This window comes from Sebastes fasciatus, chromosome 5 (genome assembly GCF_043250625.1).
Source record: "Sebastes fasciatus isolate fSebFas1 chromosome 5, fSebFas1.pri, whole genome shotgun sequence".
Taxonomy (NCBI): Eukaryota; Metazoa; Chordata; class Actinopteri; order Perciformes; family Sebastidae; genus Sebastes; species Sebastes fasciatus.
In genome coordinates, this window is record NC_133799.1 from 29,754,835 (window position 1) to 29,774,804 (window position 19,970).

At 40.6% G+C, this 19,970-nt stretch overlaps 2 long non-coding RNA genes across 3 annotated transcripts; both read right to left on the reverse strand.

Moving 5' to 3' along the window:
• Positions 1-324: 324 nt before the first annotated feature.
• Positions 325-4,008, reverse strand: LOC141768619 (uncharacterized). 2 transcript variants are annotated; one of them, XR_012594121.1, is made up of 3 exons: positions 3,735-4,008; positions 2,538-2,665; positions 325-441 (listed from the first exon to the last, which is right to left on the reverse strand). It is a non-coding gene; the product is annotated as an uncharacterized LOC141768619 (long non-coding RNA). The 2 variants fall into 2 exon arrangements; XR_012594120.1 differs by lacking the exon at positions 325-441 and adding an exon at positions 2,049-2,077.
• A 4,818-nt stretch (positions 4,009-8,826) lies between these two features.
• LOC141768620 (uncharacterized) lies at positions 8,827-19,342 on the reverse strand. The gene is made up of 3 exons (XR_012594122.1): positions 19,199-19,342; positions 11,971-12,044; positions 8,827-9,009 (listed from the first exon to the last, which is right to left on the reverse strand). It is a non-coding gene; the product is annotated as an uncharacterized LOC141768620 (long non-coding RNA).
• Between the last annotated feature and the right edge of the window lie 628 nt (positions 19,343-19,970).

The following is a 19,970-nucleotide window of genomic DNA, read 5'->3' on the forward strand; positions in this document are numbered from 1 at the left end:
GGTATCGGTATCATATCAATTTAAAAAGTTTGGTATCGCTCATCACTACTGCTCTGATGTTTGATTGAATGAATACAAACCACAATTGCCCCGTCTAAACCGGAAGTATATCAGACGCGTTATTCACTTGCAAGTCTCCCTGCAACAGATACTCATTTGAATCTGTGCAGCTGTCTCGGCTCTGTGTGCACACACACACACCACAGCAGCTAACTAGCTCCCCTCAAACCAACAGGAGAAGACACGCTCCGTTGTACTCAGCGCTGGGTTCAGTTTGTCATTTACTAAGCAATAGTTATACATACATACATGCAATTGTCTTACCTTGAAAATCAAGAGGAGAACAATTCCTAATCCGTATGGAAAGGGTCCAAACTGAAGCAGTTGTTGATGACTTGCGGAGTGAGGGAAGGTGAGGAGTCAGCAGTTAATGACGGTAGCCTATAAAACAAATAAAAAATATGTAGCCAATAAAATCATGTTTTCAAAAAGTGTCAATTACTGCAACCATGAGAAGTCCTTGAGCATACAATCATAAATGAGCATAACAAATATCAGGCTGATGGGTCCAGTAGTATGCGATATTAGCCGTGGACAGACAGACAGAGATGCATACACAGGACCGAATACAATCCCCTGGCATAGATAACAAACCATGAAAACATGCAGGCCGCCACGCTGATATCCTATTCATAAAGACGAAAGCTTTAATGACAGCGCTAACATTACATTCAGTTGGCTCTCTTTCCTGTTTTTAGACTATCAGAAGGAATGGGTGCAGGATTATTCTCGGCTCAGCCATCCAAATCTTCCTCTAGGTGTTCACTAAAGGAATATTACTGCATTAACATTTCAGCTGCTCATGTCAAAATAAACCCAGGCAGTGCATCGCAGTGAACAAGTGAGTAAATACAGCTGCTCTGCAGTGGAGAGAACAGGTAGCTGCAATAATGTCAAGCAGGAACAACAGAGAGAGAGAGCAGCTATTTGAACAGTGTGTAATGACAACTGTACACTGAGGAGAGTCAAACAGGTCAGCTCTACCTTTTCCTAACCTGAGAACAACACCTGTAAACAAGGTAACTGTCCACATAGAATATAGTAACAGAAGTGTTGGGATGCTTAGAGGACATAACAATTAAGGATTCACAATGAGAATCACATTTAGGGCTACAACTAACAATTATTTTCATTATCGATTAATGTATTGATTATTTTTTAATTAATTGTTAGGTTGTAGTGGTTATACTGTCCTACAGACCAAGGTGACACCATGAAATTTGCCCGGTTTATCCACCCAACAGTCCAAAACCCAACACTGTAACAAATTTCACCGTAAAATAACAGTAAAATATGCCAGTAATTTACTGTTATTTTACAGTGCAGCTACTGTAATTTATTTTGACAGTATATTACTGTATATTGGATTACAGTACACAACAGTTGGATAACTGGGTTTTACCGTAATTTTACAGTATATGCCAGCATGTTATTGTTTATTTACAAAAGGTAATAAAATCTGCTACTTTTGCATTTAATTCCCCACAAATTAAAAAAAGAAAAGTAGAACACATGACAATACACATCCAATACATTTTTGCTGTAATTTATTTATAAAGAACAGTGAAATGGAAATGCATCACAGTCAAGAACAGTGTATGTATGGGAATGAATGTGTGTGTGCTGATGTGTGTTGAATGAAGATAGATTTTCTAAAGCCTGAAAACAGAGCCATGAGGAGGTGCAGAAGTCTAGTTTTCTCTCAGATCACTTGAATTACAATATGCTGAAAGGTTATTATGGATTTTTTGCCCAATGATGCCAAAATATTCTGCCTACTGCAGGTTTAATTATGAAAATGATTGCAGATTTCCTATCAATCAACTAATCGATTACTTGTTTAAGTTCTACTGAAGTTTCACTGAGGAAAACGAGATGACTAGAACTAATGTACACTGACAAAATTACATGAAATGACACATTTCACTTACGTCCTGCAAAAAGTCACTCAGGTTCCTGTTTCACTGCAATTTTCGGTGGCTCCACAATTCACAGTTGACCTTTGTTAAATTCTGACCTGGCAAGAAAAAAAACAAAACACCACACATATTAAAAATGATACAGACTAAGCAGATTTAGTACCAATACTACATGAACTACACAGCGCAGTAGCCCAAGCTCAACCCGGACAAACACTGGTGAACAACATTTTTTACACACAAACACAGCCCGTATATCTATGGAGGACGGAACCTGACAAATTAAAAAATAAATAAATATATAACATGATGAATTAATTAAAAGAAGCAAAAATAAATGTAGTCATTAATTAATTGATAAAATGTGACAAATTGATTTGTTTTAATTTGCTTTTTTATTTATTTACCTTTGTATTAATTCCCTTATTTACTCTTCTGTTTAATTTCCACTTTTATTTATTAATGTGTTTATTTTTATGAATTTTTAAATGTATTCGTTTAAGCATTTATTTATTTTCCCCTTATCTTTCAGCCCCTTATTTATTTCCCCAAACTTACTTATCTCTCTGCTTCATTATGCAAAGGAGGGGGCATAGCTTTCATGTTGTGTCATGCTTCAGTCTTAGGGAAAAGCAGTAAGCAAGTAGCTTCAGAATGTCCAGCCTGTCTGTCCTTAGAATCAGCTGCTGCAAAAAAATAATAAAATAAAAGATAAATACAAAAATAAATAAAAACAAACAAAATTATTAAAAAAAATAAATAGATGAATAAAAGTGGATATTAAAACAGAAGAGTACATAAATAAGGGAATTAATGCAAAGCTAAATAAAAAAAGCTAATTAAAACAGATATATCAATTTATGTCCAATTTGATCAATTAATGACTACATTTATTTTTAATATTATTTTTGCTACTTTTAATGGCATATTTATTTATAGAGTAATTTCTTTTATCTTGGCAGGTTCTGTCCTCCATACCCATCCACCCTTTCAGTAAAACGCATCACTGTATACAGCAGATTTAAAATCATGCACAGTGCAGCTGTGATGAAGCTCCATGTTGACTGTAATACTGAGCAGCGTTGCACAATCTTTCCACACATGATCAATTCATGATCTACTGTATGAAATGAGGCCACCCAGTGAATCTAATCTGCATATAGATGGCAGCTAATAGAGCATTTTAAAGTTAGTTTCCACCGGGGAGGTTTTTCCTGGGCTTCTCCTGAGAGCTGTGGCCTCCTTTAGATGAAGCATGGCTCTACCAAAGGCTCGTCACCAAAGAGCTTTACTTAGTGACAGCAAATCTCAACATGCCACTACCTTAATTATTCTCTTTACTTAGGGGAAGATGGGCATTTGGAAACGCAAAATCTCTTTGTGTGTGCATGTCTTTGCCATGATGAGCACTTGGGAAAAAGTACCTTGAAAATCATTTGAGAAATCATCTTAAACCCTCTAAAGGGCTGCTGCTGGACAGTAAAATGTTGTCATTTCTAAGTTATGTTCAAGTACATTCAGGTATCCTACAAGTGGTTTAGCAGGAGCAAGTCTCAAAGGAGAAAATAAACAGAGAGAGGGAGCATGAGTCTGTCAGGATTCAATAAATCAAAGCAAATGTACAGTCCTCTGTAATGGTTCACCAGCAGCCAAAGCACAGAGGAAAAACTCTAAATACACCACCAAATCTGATTAACAATTACCAGTCATGTGGCTTGAATGAACGCCTCAAAGAAATCAGAAAATACTTCTCACCTGTCTGTGAACATCTGATTGTTTGTTCCACTCATTCCAACAGGTGGCTCAAAATAATTAAAAATAGGCTCCAAAATGCTCATTAAGAAAAGGATGTGTTACTTCAAGTTTGTGCTTGTTTCCCTTTCAGTTAAAGTAAGTTCAAATGACAGATTTTCCAGTTACAAAAAAGGTGAAACAACAAACAAACGATTGTGTGGAGAAAAGTTTGGGAACTATTTTTCTCAGTGGGTGTGTGTGCCAGGTGTGTGTGATTTGCCTGTAATCAGTGGAGACAAAGGAAGCAGTGGGTTTGTTGGGTATTATTCCACCTATGTCCACCAGGGGGGCAACAATGGCTCCTGACAGTTTATTACACAACAACCTGGTTAAATGAATCCAGTGGATTCTGATTCATTTGCAGTGATACAGATCAGATTTTAATGTGAGTGTGTACAGTGAAACTTCACAGTGACACAGTGAAAATGTGCATACAATTATTATTATTATGATTATTATTATTATTAATAATAATCATAATATTATGATTATTATTAAACATTTTATTTATAGAGCGCTTTTCATGAAACTCAAACTTTACACAGTTAAAAAATGATCATAAATAAAAAATAAATAAATTAGGGCTGTGAATTCATTAAAATATTGAATTACGATTAATGGCATGATTGTCCATGATTAATCACAATTCAGTGAGTATTTAAGTATTTAATACTCTTATCAACATGGGAGTGGACAAATATATTGCTTTATGCAATTGTATGTATATACTTATTATTGGAAATCATTTAACAACACAAAACAATGATATAAAATATTATCCAGAAACCCTCACAGGTACTGCATTTAGCATAAAAAAATAAGCTCAAATCATAACATGGCAAACTGCAGCCCAACAGGCAACAACAGCTGTCAGTGTGTCAGTGTGCTGACTTGACTATGACTTGCCCCCAAACACCATGTGATTATCATAAAGTGGGCATGTGGACCTAGGAGGTACACTACATGGCCAGAAGTATGTGGACATCCACACTTTACACCCATGATAGCTTAAAGCTTCTACGAGGAACTTTAATTTTGTGTTGATTTTGGCGGTCCCTGTAGACAAAAGTGGAAGTGTTTCCGAACACCAAAGTCCCTTTAGAAAACCTCTCAATTTACTGCAGAAGGATCTGACAATCCACACAGTCCTGGTCTTGGTTCTCCCCGTGCCTCCCTTCCCTCCAGCAACACAGCCTGGGCCTGCAGCAGTGTGGTGTCGGTGTTGGCTCCCAGCAAGATGAAGCTCTGCTGCTGGCCAGAGGAGGAGCCGCTGCTGCCGGGCACAGAGCTCTCCGACTCTCGCTGGAGCTCCGACTGCAGGTCGAAGGCGGCAACGAAGCCGGATCTGGGTCTGTCTGCGGTGGCCTGGTTGCTTCCGGAGGCCTCCGCATGATTTTGTCTGATTTCGCGCAGAATCCGACCCGGTGGCACCGATGACAACCATTAAAAATAACTATAGAAATAGCCAATCTTCTAGCTGATGGTCTTGTTTACTTATGTAGGTCATATAGAGGTATCAGTATTACATTGAGGCAGTTTCATAACCAGTTAAAAGTTCTTTAAAATAACTTTAAAATGTGATACCAACACCATAATCTGCTCTAACAGCCTCCACTCTTCAGGTTTCAGTCTTCCCACCATGCTGCAGGGATTTGCTCCCATTCAGACACAAAAACATTAGTGAGGTCCAACACTGGTGTTGGGTGATGGTGCTCCAGTTCATCCCAAAGGTGTTGGATGGGGTTGAGGTCAGGGCTCTGTGCAGACCAGTCAAGTTCTTCCACACTAAACTGTGAAAAACATGTCTTTATTGTCTAGACTATCCCTGTGTGATGTTGCATTAAGATTTCCCTACCTCTGAGCAAACCAAAGTGTGTGCACGTGGATTTTGGCCATCGTGCAATGAAAGCCTGCAGTGCATTATGTCAACATACACTCTTTATGCCAGGAGATAATTAAGTTGACCTCAAACCTCTGCACACCCTTTTAGTTAGTTACTGCAGCCCACAATTGCTTGATTGAGTAAACTGGAATATATTTCCAGAAATGGACTAATTAAGGATATAATGCTAACAAAATATTAAAAAAATAAACCGCTTGAGTGCTGCACTGTGTGCGCAGCAGATTGTAAATGCACTTTTTTTCTAATTATTTTTGAAAAGCATCATGTTTTATAAAGATCTGTGTGAGTCTTAATCTAATCAAACAGTGCCCTCCTATGGCTTAATTGGGTAATCTGCATTTTAATGCTCACAACGCCACCGAACCCCTGCTGGTAATTGAATATCTACTTGTTCTCCGGCTCAGAGAGTGACATTGATGAAGCACAGAGGGTGAGAGTTCGTCGCCACAACACTATTACAGTTAGAGAACAGTGGCGGGCGTGGAGGTAATGATCGGACTGCCAGCTCAGCTGCACCGAGGAGAAAAACAGATCTGAGACGAGAGAGAGCTGCAGAGAGAAACACGGAACGAAGATGCCGATCTGCTGGTCTGATCTCCACACGTTTGCTCCTGTGTTTATCTCATGAGACTGATTTAGATCCAGAGCAGGACGGAGGGAACAACACAGGAAGGAAAAGAAGATGTTGAACTGACAGAAACACAAGCAGATAAAATAAAGAGCAGAGAAACAGAGGTGTTCAGGGAGGACAAAAGTTTGTGTGTGAAGCCAGAGGCTATACTGAGGTCCAACAGACTCATTGAATTATTGATCACTGTAGCCCAGCACGCACACACACACACACACACACACACACACACACAGACACACACACAGTCTTCACTACATCAAGGATTTTTTTTTTTCTGCAGGAGTGTGTGTTTGTGTTTGTGTTTGCGGGCTGCAGGACTGAATGAAGCTTCATGACTAACTGAGTGCATGCTAGTGTGTGTGTGTGTGTGTGTGTGTGTGTGCGCGCTTCAACATATCTGCAACACAGTCCTCACTTCTCCAAAGGGCTGTTTAAGAGTTAAAGGGGACATATCATGCTCATTTTCAGGTTCACACTTGTATTTTGGATTTCTACTAGAACATGTTTACATGCTTTAATGTTCAAAAAACACATTATTTTTCTCATACTGTCTGTCTGAATCATGGGCGCTGGAAGTAGGGAGGCCGAGGGGCCATTGACCCCCCCACCCCCCACACACCCACACACACACACACACACACATTTTACGGCTCTGTCCCACTTTCTTTTTAAGGTCATGAATCACTGTATCCCGCAAATGCCCCTAGATTGCAACACTGATGATGTTTCGTTCATTCTCGTCCACCCAGTGCACATCCAGACTGGAGGGTGTCAGAAGTGTTTTAACTCTACAAATACACTCTCATGTTAATCTGGTCAGCAGCCGTCTGCACGGCTCTGTCAGCTGTGTCTCAAGTAACCGCAACCTGAACTCAAGCATTTATTTACGCTTCAGGTCTATTTTTTTCCCCAATACGTGCTTAAACGCTAGGGTTGATGCCCAATAACAAAGCACTACATAAAATATTCATCCACATTTTACAATCGGCAGAGCGGAGTGTGCTGTGGATCTTTATCCAATCATAAGCAGCCATTGTGTATCCTAATTCAAATTAAATGAAAGTGATCTTACATCCTGCGCGCTACAACTATAATGAACTGGAAATATTTGTACACTTCTCAACCCTCACTGGGCGCATCGTCTGGTGCGCCGCGACCGAGGTCTGCTTGAAAAGGCCCGACCGTGAGTTTTACAGCACCCCTCGCCTGGACCTCGCCGCTGCCCGGGACCGCTGAGTTCTCGCTGCGCAGTGCTTCCTCTCTCCTTGTGGAGAGGGACGGGATTCCCGGCGTAACTGTCAACCAGGGCGGGCTGCCCTCAGTGCGAGGAGTCTGCGGCGATATCGGCACCCCGTCTCGTTTACCGTGCTTATGCTGTGTGACTTCTTGCCATCAGCATTCATAACCATACAACCTTTATGATTAAATTGTTTACTAGAGCACCAAGTTCTTCATAGATCTAGCTTCGGAATTTTGCTCTCAAAGTGCTGCAGATTGATGCATTTAACTTTAAAATGTTCAAAATATTTCTTCCGGTGGAGCACCACACCACAGTCCCTCAAAATCCTGTGGGAAACACTGTATTACATCATCCAAAGCCAATCTGAATGGCTTGTTGAATCACATGTTTTCTGATTGAGGCAGCCCACAAAAACTGACTGGGTTGTCTTATTTCACAGTTTGTGGGCTGGTAGACTCTCCAGATACCCAAATGTATGAGCGCAAGCACTGAACAAGTGAATTTTCATATGTCCCCTTTAAGACTTGTTTTTATAGGTATCCTGCAGTGTTCTTCAAATGAACTGATTCTGACAAAGTGTCATCAGTCCTCGTCTAAAGCCACAAGTGTTTATACCTGTTCTGAATGGCCACACTCAAAGATGATGTGGAAAGCCTCCTGCCCTACTGGATAAAAAAAGATGAAAAAAAGAATAAGATTAAGATTGGGTTTACACATCTAGATGTGATGATGAAAAAGATAATCAGAATACATAGACATGCAAGATACTACAAATTTACACCATTTCGCATAACTTCAGTTTTTTAGAACTTAATGTCTGCAAAACAATTCCTAAATTACTGATACTAAATATTCCTAATAGAGCAACTTATTGAATCTAATTACTAATTTAATAATCCATCATTCCTTGTTTTCCAGGTCACTTAAAACTATCAGAATTTGACAACTATTCCAAGTTTAGTCAAATCATCCCATGAAAAATATTTTTCAATTTATTTCATTGTGCAACTAAAGGTAGTTGACCAATAAATAAGTCAAATGTAACATGATTCAGAGCCATATTTGTGTTTAATACATATATATGGCATTTTGGCAGAATTTTAAAAAAAAATTGTTCAAACTTGAATAAAAGTTTACTTTTAATTGTATTAATATAACAACATTTTTGTATATAAAGCATTTCAGTCTCAGTAAAACTCTTTAGCACTTTACTGTGAGTTAACACACGGTGCCAATAAACACAGGTACAGTAGAAGTTAAAAATGTGTCTTGTCTTTGTCAAGAGCCTGGGTCCTGGACTCTGCATGCTCTACGTATCCTGGTATATTCTGGTATCTGTGTGTTTGTAGGCACTTAAATATGTGTGAAAGTTCCTCGTATACACTTCGGGCTGTTTCTCCCCGCAGACCAACTCCTCGCTGCTCTCTGATAGAGATGTCAGACACATCAAACAGCTCCTCCACTGCATGATCAGAGAGGAATGAGGGAGGGAGGGAGGTTAAAAATGAATGGAGGAATGAGCAGAAGTCAGAAAGAGCGAGAGGGGAGAGGAGGAGGAGAGAGAAGGAGGCACGAGTTCAAATCGATGCAGGGTGGAGGAGGTGGAGGGTCGGAGTCTGGTGTGAGTCCACAGCTCCAAAAACACAGAGAGGGAGATAAAGAGAATGATAGAGTGGCCTCTGAAAAGCAGAATGAGATGTCTGGACTGGGAAAAAAATGAATGAGGAGAAAAGTGAGAAACAAAACAAAGAGAAATGTGCTCCAGCAGCAGCCCCTGCAGGTCAAACCCTGAACTGAGGGTGTGCTGGAGGCTGTGTTTACACTGTCTGAAGTGACACAATTCAGATGTTTCCCTTGCTTGTAGATTTTACAGTTTATTAATGTGTTTGTACGCATGCAGCGTGAAAAACATGGGAATCACATATGGCTCTCTTTAGAAATATAAAGAAATGAGCAAAAAACTCAATCAGATACGGATCAGATTTGGACTAGCAACACCTGGGGCCACATGTAAAAACATAAATGATGCATACACCAGTCTCCAAAACCTGGTTTCAAATCAGGACATGATGTAAGGATGTGAGCATGTTATGCACACTGACTGACCTGGGATCTACAGACTACTGGTGGTTTTTTTTGACAGCTGCTGCCGCCATTTTTGACTGAAAAACACCTACTATATTTATAATATTTTTATTGTTCAACACAAGCCATTTCGGTAGAGACATTAAATATGACAATAAAATAGAAATAATTTTGTTTTACTTTTGTACGTCTGGTTTTACTGGCGTCGGTAGACGCTTTCAGTCCAAAATGGCGGAAGCATGCTATGCTGGTGGGCGCTGATGTTGCAATGGAATGAACAACTGACTTTCACTTCTTGTGCAATATACGTTCTTTTACCTCGAAGTTGGCATTTTGGCAGTCGCCATCTTGGTTTTGGTTCTTTGCAACCGGAAGTGACACAAGAGGGCGGAGCTAAGTACAACCGAACGCTGAATAAGACATTTTTATCTGACCAAAATGTTACACTAAACTTTCATGAACTGAAAACACACTGTGAAAGGGTTAAAGTTGTAAGACGAAAACGCGGACAACTCCCAGAACAGACAACGCCGTGGTAGCGACCTGTCAATCACAAGGTAGCCACACCCTAAAGCATCCCCTGCTTTATGGTCTATTTGACTCTAAATGGGACCATCATTTACTAAATGAACATCATGCTGTATTGAAGAAGACTTGAAACTAGAGATTGAGACCATAAACTCATGTTTACAATGTTTACTGAGGTAATAAATCAAGTGAGAAGTAGGCTCATCTTCTCATAGACTTCTATACAATCAGACTTCTTTTTGCAACCAGAGGAGTCGCCCCCTGCTGGCTGTTAGAAAGAATGCAGGTTTAAGGCACTTACGCATTGGCTTCACTTTTCAGACTCGGAGGTTGTCCACATATGAATATACCTGTGTGTGGGTGTAAAGCCTCGGTTATACTCCGAAGCGGACGCGTACACGGACAACGACGCATGTAGTTCTGTTCATACTTCTCTCAGGAGTCCGTGTTTCACACATGCGCAGTAGATTGCTATACTACCACTTGTAGTGTAGTGGCCGTGTGTACAAGTTCAGACAAGTCTGCGCGGTCCCAACAAATTGGATGTACGCGGATGTCCACACAGAGCCTACGCATTCACCCTCTGATGACGAAATTTACGTTACGCAGACTCTAGCGGACCCTAGCGGACCCTAGCAAACCCTGGTGGACCTCTAGCGGACCCCAGCGTGCTCACGAATGCGAAAAGTATTATTTTGGCTGAATAAGTAACAATCCATAGATGAAAAAAATGATTTACTTTTTTTCAAATAAAGTAAATAAAGCAGTGTAAAAAAGTGAAATTTGTTCAGGTTCTTGGCCAATTTTACTGACTACGTGTGATAATTGCAGTTTACACAGCAGTCTGTAAAAAGACAACTATTTTCGATTCAGTCATCACACTTTAATGTGCTCAGTTTTATTATTCTTTGTATTCACTACGGAGACATTATTTCATTAACTTTTCCCTTATGTTTTTATGTCATCGGAGACATTAGCAGCCGATGAGTTTGGTAATATGACGAATATGATTTCATGTGTGAAATGTGGCCGTACATACATTCGTCAGATGTTAAATGCTTCTTTACACATGATAAACCACACGTTGTCAATTCATCACAAAATGAAAGGACTTTCAAATGTCAGGTTAGATTGATGTTTTCACGTGATTTCTTACATTTCGAATGTAATATGTACAAAGCACATGTGGATGTAATGTAATATGATGTTTAACATGCGATAAGTGATTGAGATTTATAAAATGCAGATGTTTTTACAAATCTGATGGAGAGAATGCACATGAATATCTGTGTCTTGAATATTTACTCATGCATCAACACAGCACCTGGCCCCAGGAGTGTGAACACAGCCAGGAGAGCGGGAGGCAGATCTGTATTCAGTACAGGTAGCTAAGTGCATGCCTCTGTTTGTGTCAGTGTGTGTGTGTGTGTGTGTGTGTGTGTGCCTCTCTCTCCCCGGGGCGTTGCGTGGCCGCGCTGTGAGGACGGGATCTTTTATCTTGGCTGACGTCCCAATCAATCAGCCAGACACTGATGGAGACCCAGGGTGCACACACACTCCTCGCATACACACTCCCTCACACACACACACTCTTCACACACGTACACACTCTTCATATACACACCCACATCTGGAGCTCTTAACCCCTTCCTATCTGTCCTTTGTTGAACAGCAGCCTCTTTGTTCAGAGAGTCAGGAGGAAGGTCTTTGTCAGTTCCTGATTGTGTGTCTGTGGTCTCACCTTTAACACACAAGCACACACGCACGCACACACAAGCACACACACACACACACACACACACATACTAACCTGAGCCCTGCGGGGACACTTGTGTCTGATGAGGTGAATCCAGGTAAAATCCTTAACAATGTCCTTTGTTAAATCTGCAGGGGGGATGAAATAATGTAAACAGCTCTTAGAAAGAAATGTCACATCAGATGATAATAAACATAATTTTTCATATATAAAATGGTCTGAATGTGGTGTTTTCAAAGAGGCCCCATCATCTGCACTGTCTCAACCTGAAAGATCATGGGTGGAAAACAATTCATTGATTTGTATAAATGGGACAAAATGAGAGCAAAATGACTACTGCATGTCTTTCTTTCAGTTTAACTGTTTTTTAAAAGGTTGAGGGTTGTTTCATTTTCTTTCATTTCTAACAATAACACTCTCGTTAAGTCCACTCATTTGAAAGATGTAAGACCACTAATGGCCACTAGATGGCAGTTGTTTTGAAGTTATTTTAAATACTCGTGATTTTTCTGTAAAAACACAAAAGCAATATTTTTTTCCTGCAAGATATTTTGACCTTGACAATTAATTTCACATCTTAAAGGGGAACACCACCTAAATTAAGAATTCCAATACATTATTTCCATTGCTTAGGTAAGTTCAATCAATAGTTAATAATAGTCAACATGTGCTCCTCTCTCTCAAAGCCAGAAACCAGAGAAGCAAGTCTCAGACTTGTGATGTCATTGGGTATAAAGTCTGGAGCTGCTCCATAGACAATGAATGGGAGACTGATTTCGTTTTTGGGCACACAGAATGTTCGTTTTCCGTTTTTATAGCCAAATGAGCTTTATTCTATTATAGTGTCGTCAGTAGTGAAACAGAAAATGTTCCCATATAATCATCTAGAATATCTCTCCCCATTCATTGTCTATGGAGCAGCTCCACACTTTATACCCGATGACATCACAAATTTGAGTTTTAGCACTCTAGTTTTTGGATTTGGGAGAGAGTTGTTCATGTTTACTAAAAATTGTTTGGACTATCTTAGACCATAGGAATAACATGAATTCATTTTTAAAATGGGCGTAGTTCCCCTTTAATATGTGTAAAAGTGGCAATGCGTACTTTTTAATTAAGATGACAAAAACTGAAGTGAAATTGCATCCATCAGATTTGGGCAATGTTTTAACTTGAGGGGAAATCAGTGGTTATCCTGAAGCTGTATTTTTTATGAAAATGAGTATTTGTTGTTTATTTAAAGGTAGGCTTGGTAATCTTAAGAAACTAGCAAGAGTACACTAGATTTAAAAAATGATCCAACCATAATATTCAGCTCAGTGTTGCCAACTCTTGCATTAGCTCCAAAAGTAAATCTAGCGAGAAAGTCACCAAGTCAGCAACACCGACAGTCCCTCCCTCCAAAGCCACTGCCAAATTAATCAAATTAGCATAAATAACTCCCCCAAAATTATCATAATGAACGTGAACAACAAACATGGCTATTGTTTTTTTTTTGTCAGAGCATTTGATTTATTGAATGCTGTCGGGATGTCATGAAAATTTCAACAAATATAAAAAAAAAGAAATATTTGAACAACATTACCGACCCTGCCTTTAATAATTGTTTTTAGTAGCCTTTAACAAACATCATTTCCCATAAGAGCTATAGTTTCTGAAATGCTTACAAATTAATTATTGTTTAACTTTATTAAAATCCCAAAGGGTTCAAATTCTGATACCAGGTGTTGTAGTAAATACTCATTTATCTTATATTATGGACGGTAAACCTGAGGAACAGGTGCTACATTTTGAGAAAGACCAATGGAGGAAACAAATAACGAGATTGGATTGAGTCACAGATTTACTTTGACTCTTTTACGACTCCAGTAATGTGTGGGGACGAGAGAAAAAGAGACAAACTTGAGGAAAATAACGACGAGAAACAGAGTTTCTGAGAGTTTCAGATAAGTAAATCTGTCAGCGTCTATAGGGAAAAGTCCTGGGAAGCAGGTGAATGAAAAGGAGTCTGAGGAAGACCAAGTATAGGGGGGTGAAGGGCTGGAGGTTAAGATAGAAAATTTAAGACGTCATCAAGAACTGGCTCTGTCCTGGAATGACTTCTCTGCATCTCCACCAACTTCAACCAAGAGAAAACTTTGACCTCCTGTCTTTCTTTTCAAACAGATTTATAGATTTGAACAGAAATGGCCGATCTGCCTCCGAAACAATCCGTCTCTGTTCCTCCCCACAACGGCAGCTATTTCATGTGCTATTAGTCTCATAGGCGTCATCATGTCGGGTGCGGCGGGATGGACGTTACAGTAGCCATACATCAGCCACAACAGGCCTCATTAAGTACCTGGCACCTGCTACCTACAGAGACCAATTAGAACACTGGGAGTAATGGGATGTAATCTCTCTCTGCCAGGCCGCGGCCAATCACGAGCCTGATTTAATCACTCCGGTCCGCTCATTAATGATGATGATGAGGAAGTTGAGGTGAAAACAGAAGTAACTTTGTTCTTTGTTTTCCCCTGTGGGTGATAATGAATGGGCACGTTGGTTAAGGGGGCGACTGGGGGGGATGTTTGCTTTCAAAAGGAGCGCAAGAAAATTAACGAATGTTACTAAATAGAGAAAAAAATGGACACGTCAGCTGTGACATTATTAGTGTTTTAAACCATTGTTTAAAAAATGTCAGGCTAAAACAAAAAGCTGGTGTCGCAGCAGTAATGGAAGCAGGGTTTAACACATTTTTTAACTCAGATTGATTAACTGAGACACTAACTTGTGATAATAATTAGCATTCAAGAGAGAATTTCATTGTTTTCTCATTCACGTTGAGTTTTCGTGGTGCAGCCTCTAGTGGCCATTAGAAGAACTGCAGCAAGTAGCCGTCAAAAACACAGATTTTTGTCATTTTTCCATTTTTGCTTGTGTGCAGGTCAAAGGAAGAAGATAGATCATGCTAATCAGTCAGCTTTAAAGTAGGGCTGTCAAAGTTAACGCGAGAATATAGTGCGTCAACAGTTTGTTTTAACGCCACTAATGTCTTTAATATATTGCATTAACACAACTTGCAATTTTTAGGTTGTAGAGTGAAGATACTGGTATCATATGAAACTCAGAAAAACTAAGGAATCCATTGGTACCAACTATGTCATACTAGCTTGTCGTGAAGGAGGATTAATAACCCTCCAAACTTACACTAAATTTTGGCAAAGAAAAACATTTTTCACACAACAAAACCATTTTCAAAGGGGTCCCTTGACTTTTGACCTCAAGATACGTGAATGTAAATGGGTTCTATGGGTACCCACGAGTCTCCCCTTTACAGACATGCCCACTTTATGATAATCACATGCAGTTTGGGGCAAGTCATAGTCAACCTGTTGGGCTGCAGTTTGCCATGTTATGATTTGAGTATATTCTTTATGCTAAATGCAGTACCTGTGAGGGTTTCTGGACAATATTTGTCATTGTTTTATGTTGTTAATGAATTTCTCATCATAAATATATACATATATTTGCATAAAGCAAGCATATTAGCCCAATCCCATGTTGATAAGAGTATTAAATACTTGACAAATCTCCCTTTAAGGTACATTTTGAACAGATGAAAAATGTGCGATTAATTAGCGATTAATCGTGATTAAATATTTTAATCGATTGACAGCCCGACTTTAAAGATAGGGCTGTCAATCGATTACTTTGGACAGAGCCAGGCTCTTTGTTTCCCCCGGATTCCTAACTACATCCAGACTCCAACTCTGTACTTGACACACAAACATGAGGCTGATATTGATCTCTCATCTCATGCTAGGACAGAAAGAAAAGAAAATCAACAAGTGAATTTCAGAAATGCTTTAAAGCGCTGTCAACTTTTCAAGAACAACCAATTAAAACAATCTTTTTTTTAACTACATGATTCTGCTTTTTCTTCTTCTTTTTTTCACTTTTCCCAGCGGGGTTTTAAAGAAGTTTTATAGGCCAGAACGGACAAACCGAAGACTATAAACACACAGAGGAGCATGGACTTCAGGAGTGGAGTGGAAAACATGAAAATCAATGAAACACGCACGCAAATGTTATAACATGTTGCTTTTGAGTTTGAGTAGCCCCCTAATGACCCACATGTATGGTGTTTATAGCAGCTGATAACTGTAATGGCCTGATAACAGTCAAATCGGGTGGATTAAGAGACAATAATTAGCCTGATTTGTGAGACCTACTAAAAGTGTTGGTTTGATGGTTTTTGAGGGCTCCTGGGTCCAGGTCCCCCTTAAAACCCTCATATTTTGTACACTTGATGTCAGGTAGCAGTCATTCAAAAGTTAAAGGCACTCCTGTATCTTGATGGCTTCAGTTGTCCTGTTTGACTGATGGTGCGAGGCCTGGCCTAAACGCAGGTCAAGTCCATATATTTGGGTCTTGTTTCCTCCCTTTACATTCCCCCTGTCCGCCCTTCTCCCTCCCTCGTTGCTTCCTCCCTCCCTCCCCTCCCCGGCAGCCTGGAATGAATTTGCCCGGTCATGTAGAGCCGTGTCAGAGCGAGGCGAAGCTGGCAATTCATCACCCCGCGCTGCCTGCCTGTCACTGCTCCTCCGCGCTCTTTCCTCGCGTGCGCGTGTAGGACGGCTGTTCGCCTGCTGTCAGAGCTCCTCACCGCCACCATGTGTACCTCCGTCCCCTCAGGACCTCCAGTAAAGACTGAGAGAGGCCCTTCGCTCTCCTCCTCCGCTCTGACAGCTCCCTGCGGACGCCTGGATGGATGGAAGGAATCGAGACGGGGGAAGTAGTATGAGGCAGAAGGGGGGGGGGGGGGGGGGAGAGGGACCCAATTATCCCAGAATGCAGCGGTAGGTGGTGTTTAAATCAGGCGGTGCGACCCCTGACCTCAGCAGTCCATTGGCGGGAGAGTGAGGTGCTTTAGTGAGAAGCTGCAACTAGCGGCGAGGAAAGCTAATGGAGCTCCATTTTACCGTCAATTCCTCCTCGAGGCGCGGCGGCCCTGCGGCGCTGCACAGATTAGCCATTACCCCCCCGTAAATGCACCGCAAGCCCGACTGGAGCTGTCTCTCAAGACCATTAAGACGCCAGAAATCTCCCGCAGAGACGCAGAGAGACAGCGGACACACATCCAGCAGCCGATCGGCTCATTTGAAGGCCCATTAGGGAGCCCGGCGCTGCAAAACCACAGCTTAACTGACTGGATGAAGCCACTTTACTGATAGCACGCAGAACTGCAGGGAAAATGAGTTTACAGATAATTTACTGCCACTTTCCTGCTCACACTCTGCGGACGGACACCAGGACGTGATGAGAACAAATGACTGAGAATCAAACGCCTGGCATGAACCAGGAGAGAGAGAGAGGAGGGAGGGATGGGGGGGCAATTTAACATCACATTTATTAGATGAAAGAACTGAAGAGAGCAGTTTGAGAGGGAAAGGCTACTGTTCCCCCCGAGAACAAAAAGGTGTTATACACTGTACAAAAGAAAGACAGAAAGAAAAGAAACCATCAGTCATTTCAGTCTGAAACTGAGACCTAAAGGCCTGGTATTCTTTAAAGGCTCCTTTCGCCCAAGTTATAAAGAAACATATTTTCTCTCTTATCTCCAAAAATATCCCTTTAGTGTTTATTTTGTCCATCTTGATCCTAATAAAATTGAGGTGAATGGATTTTTTGTGGTGGTTTTCACGGCAACAGCAACACGTTTCTATAATCACCATCCTTGTTAAGGCCTTTACACACCGGGGGTGTTTTTTTCCATTCAATTAATTCGCACGTCAATACATTTTTGCAAACTGTTGTTTTTGTCATGAACACTTTCACACAGAACGCGTATAATATGCGGCATATTTTTTTTTTTCGCGGAACAAGGTTGATTTTCTGAGGTTTCGCATCGCGAATAAAGCCGTCAACTAGGGCTGTCAAAGTTAACACCATAATAACGCGTTAATGGAAATTTGTTTTAACACCAGTTGCAATTTTTAGGTTGTAGCGGGCTCAGTTGTAAAGCTAGTATGAAGATACTGGCATCATGTGAAACTAGAAAAGGAATCTAACTTCAAGGAATTCATTGGTACCAATGTCATACTAGCTTGACGCGATAGAGGTTAAATAACGCTCCAAATCATGCTAAATTTTGGAGAGGAAAAACTGGCATGACCATTTTCAAAGGGGTCCCTTGACCTCTGACCTCAAGATATGTGAATGAAAATGGTACCTGTGAGGGTTTCTGGACAATATTTGTCATTGTTTTGTGTTGTTAATTGATTTCCAATAATGAATAAAATCAATAAATAGAATTATGCATTTGCATAAAGCAAGCTTATTTGCCCACTCCCATATTGATAAGAGTATTAAATACTTGACAAATCTCCCTTTAAGATACATTTTGAACAGATACAAACTGTGCGATTAATCCTGATTAAATATGGACAATCATGCAATTATTCCCAATTAAATATTTTAATCAATTGACAGCCCTAGCACAGGTTTAGTTGCGCCTATATTCATGAAACAACAACATGGAGTCTGAACCAAGACGGCAATCTTTATTACTCCTTTCAACCTTCACTAAGGCGGCGCAGACCAGATCCACTCCTTCCGCTGCCTTTCACAATAAAAGCCCTAGCATATATCATATTCGCAGGTGAGTATTCACACATTTTTGTGTTCTTTATTCATCACACCCCCGGTGTGTAAAGGCCTTTACTCTTGATAATCCATGAACACATTAGAGACAGTTTTCACTGGGACTATTGTTTTCGGTAGAATGTAGTTTGCACCCGGGAAGACTATTACATGTTTATCTTTACAACATGTTTGTTGGCCTCAAGGATACAAAAATTCATTTTGGGGTGAGACACAGAATGTAAGCATTACTTTTGTTTTTTACACGAAAACTACACAGGGTACCTTTAAACTCAGACACGTTAAAGTACAGCAGCCAAAACGTGTCGGTGTGTGGTGACAAAATCAGTGCTTTTGTGGAGCATTGATGCTGGGAAGTAGGATAGCAGTGAAACCAGACGTGCATCAAGACACCGTCGGTGTACGTTTACCTGACAACTTCATATTTTACCGGCCAAAATTTTGCCTCGTCCTTTCATGAAGTTTCTGTGGCACATCAGCGACAAGAAGTTTAAAGCTGCTAAAGACGGGATTGGGAGCATTTCTATTGCGTCTCAACGGCTCTCAACATGGCGACGGCAAGCTGCAGGTAACGGTGCTAACGGCGCTAAACAGTGCAAACAATGGCAACAGTGCTGACAGAGAGAACAGTGTTTACCTGAGGAGGATGGCTGCTACGCTTCTGCAACGGCGCTGTCATCGGGAAGGTGTTATCAGCTGTAACCGCCATATGAGAGCAGTGCAGAGCGGCGGCCGTTAGCTAGCCAGTAGTGCTCACATGCACTAAAAGGCACGTGCAGCCGGCCCAGCTATGTAAACAAAGCACAGAGAAGCTCGGATTACAATACACACATTACTCCTCTATATCTTTACATAGAAAATAGTTGTTTGCTGCTATATTAATGCTCTGGATATTAAATTTAACACCTTAAGTTAGCTCACTTCAACCCTCAGTTGATTTGGAGAAGATAACGTTACTGTGTCAACTGAAAACTAAAGAGCTTACCTCAGTGTCCATTACTTGGAGGTAATCCAACTTGTGATTGATGAGGATCCTGCGTTAAGACCAGGTGTGTTGAGTCAGATGTGTGATTGGCACAGGTGGGGCTTGGAGGGAGGTGACCAAACATGCAAGCACAGGTAACCTCACACAGAGTTTAAAAAATGGCAGAATTTTGGAAAATATAAAAACGTGGAAGCCAGGACAAATATTTTACACTTGTCTTAGGACAAGTAGTTTCATTTCTTGAAGTGTTTCTGTTTGTGTCAGTCAGACTTGACTGGATCTCAACTAATGCAATTAACATTGGAGAGTCCATCTTACTATTACCAGTAAAAGACAAAGAAACAAAGACTGAATTCCAGATAGAGATGACTTGATTGGACAGAGATGGTTTTGCAGTGTAGCAGCAGCCTGAGGCATGGTTAAA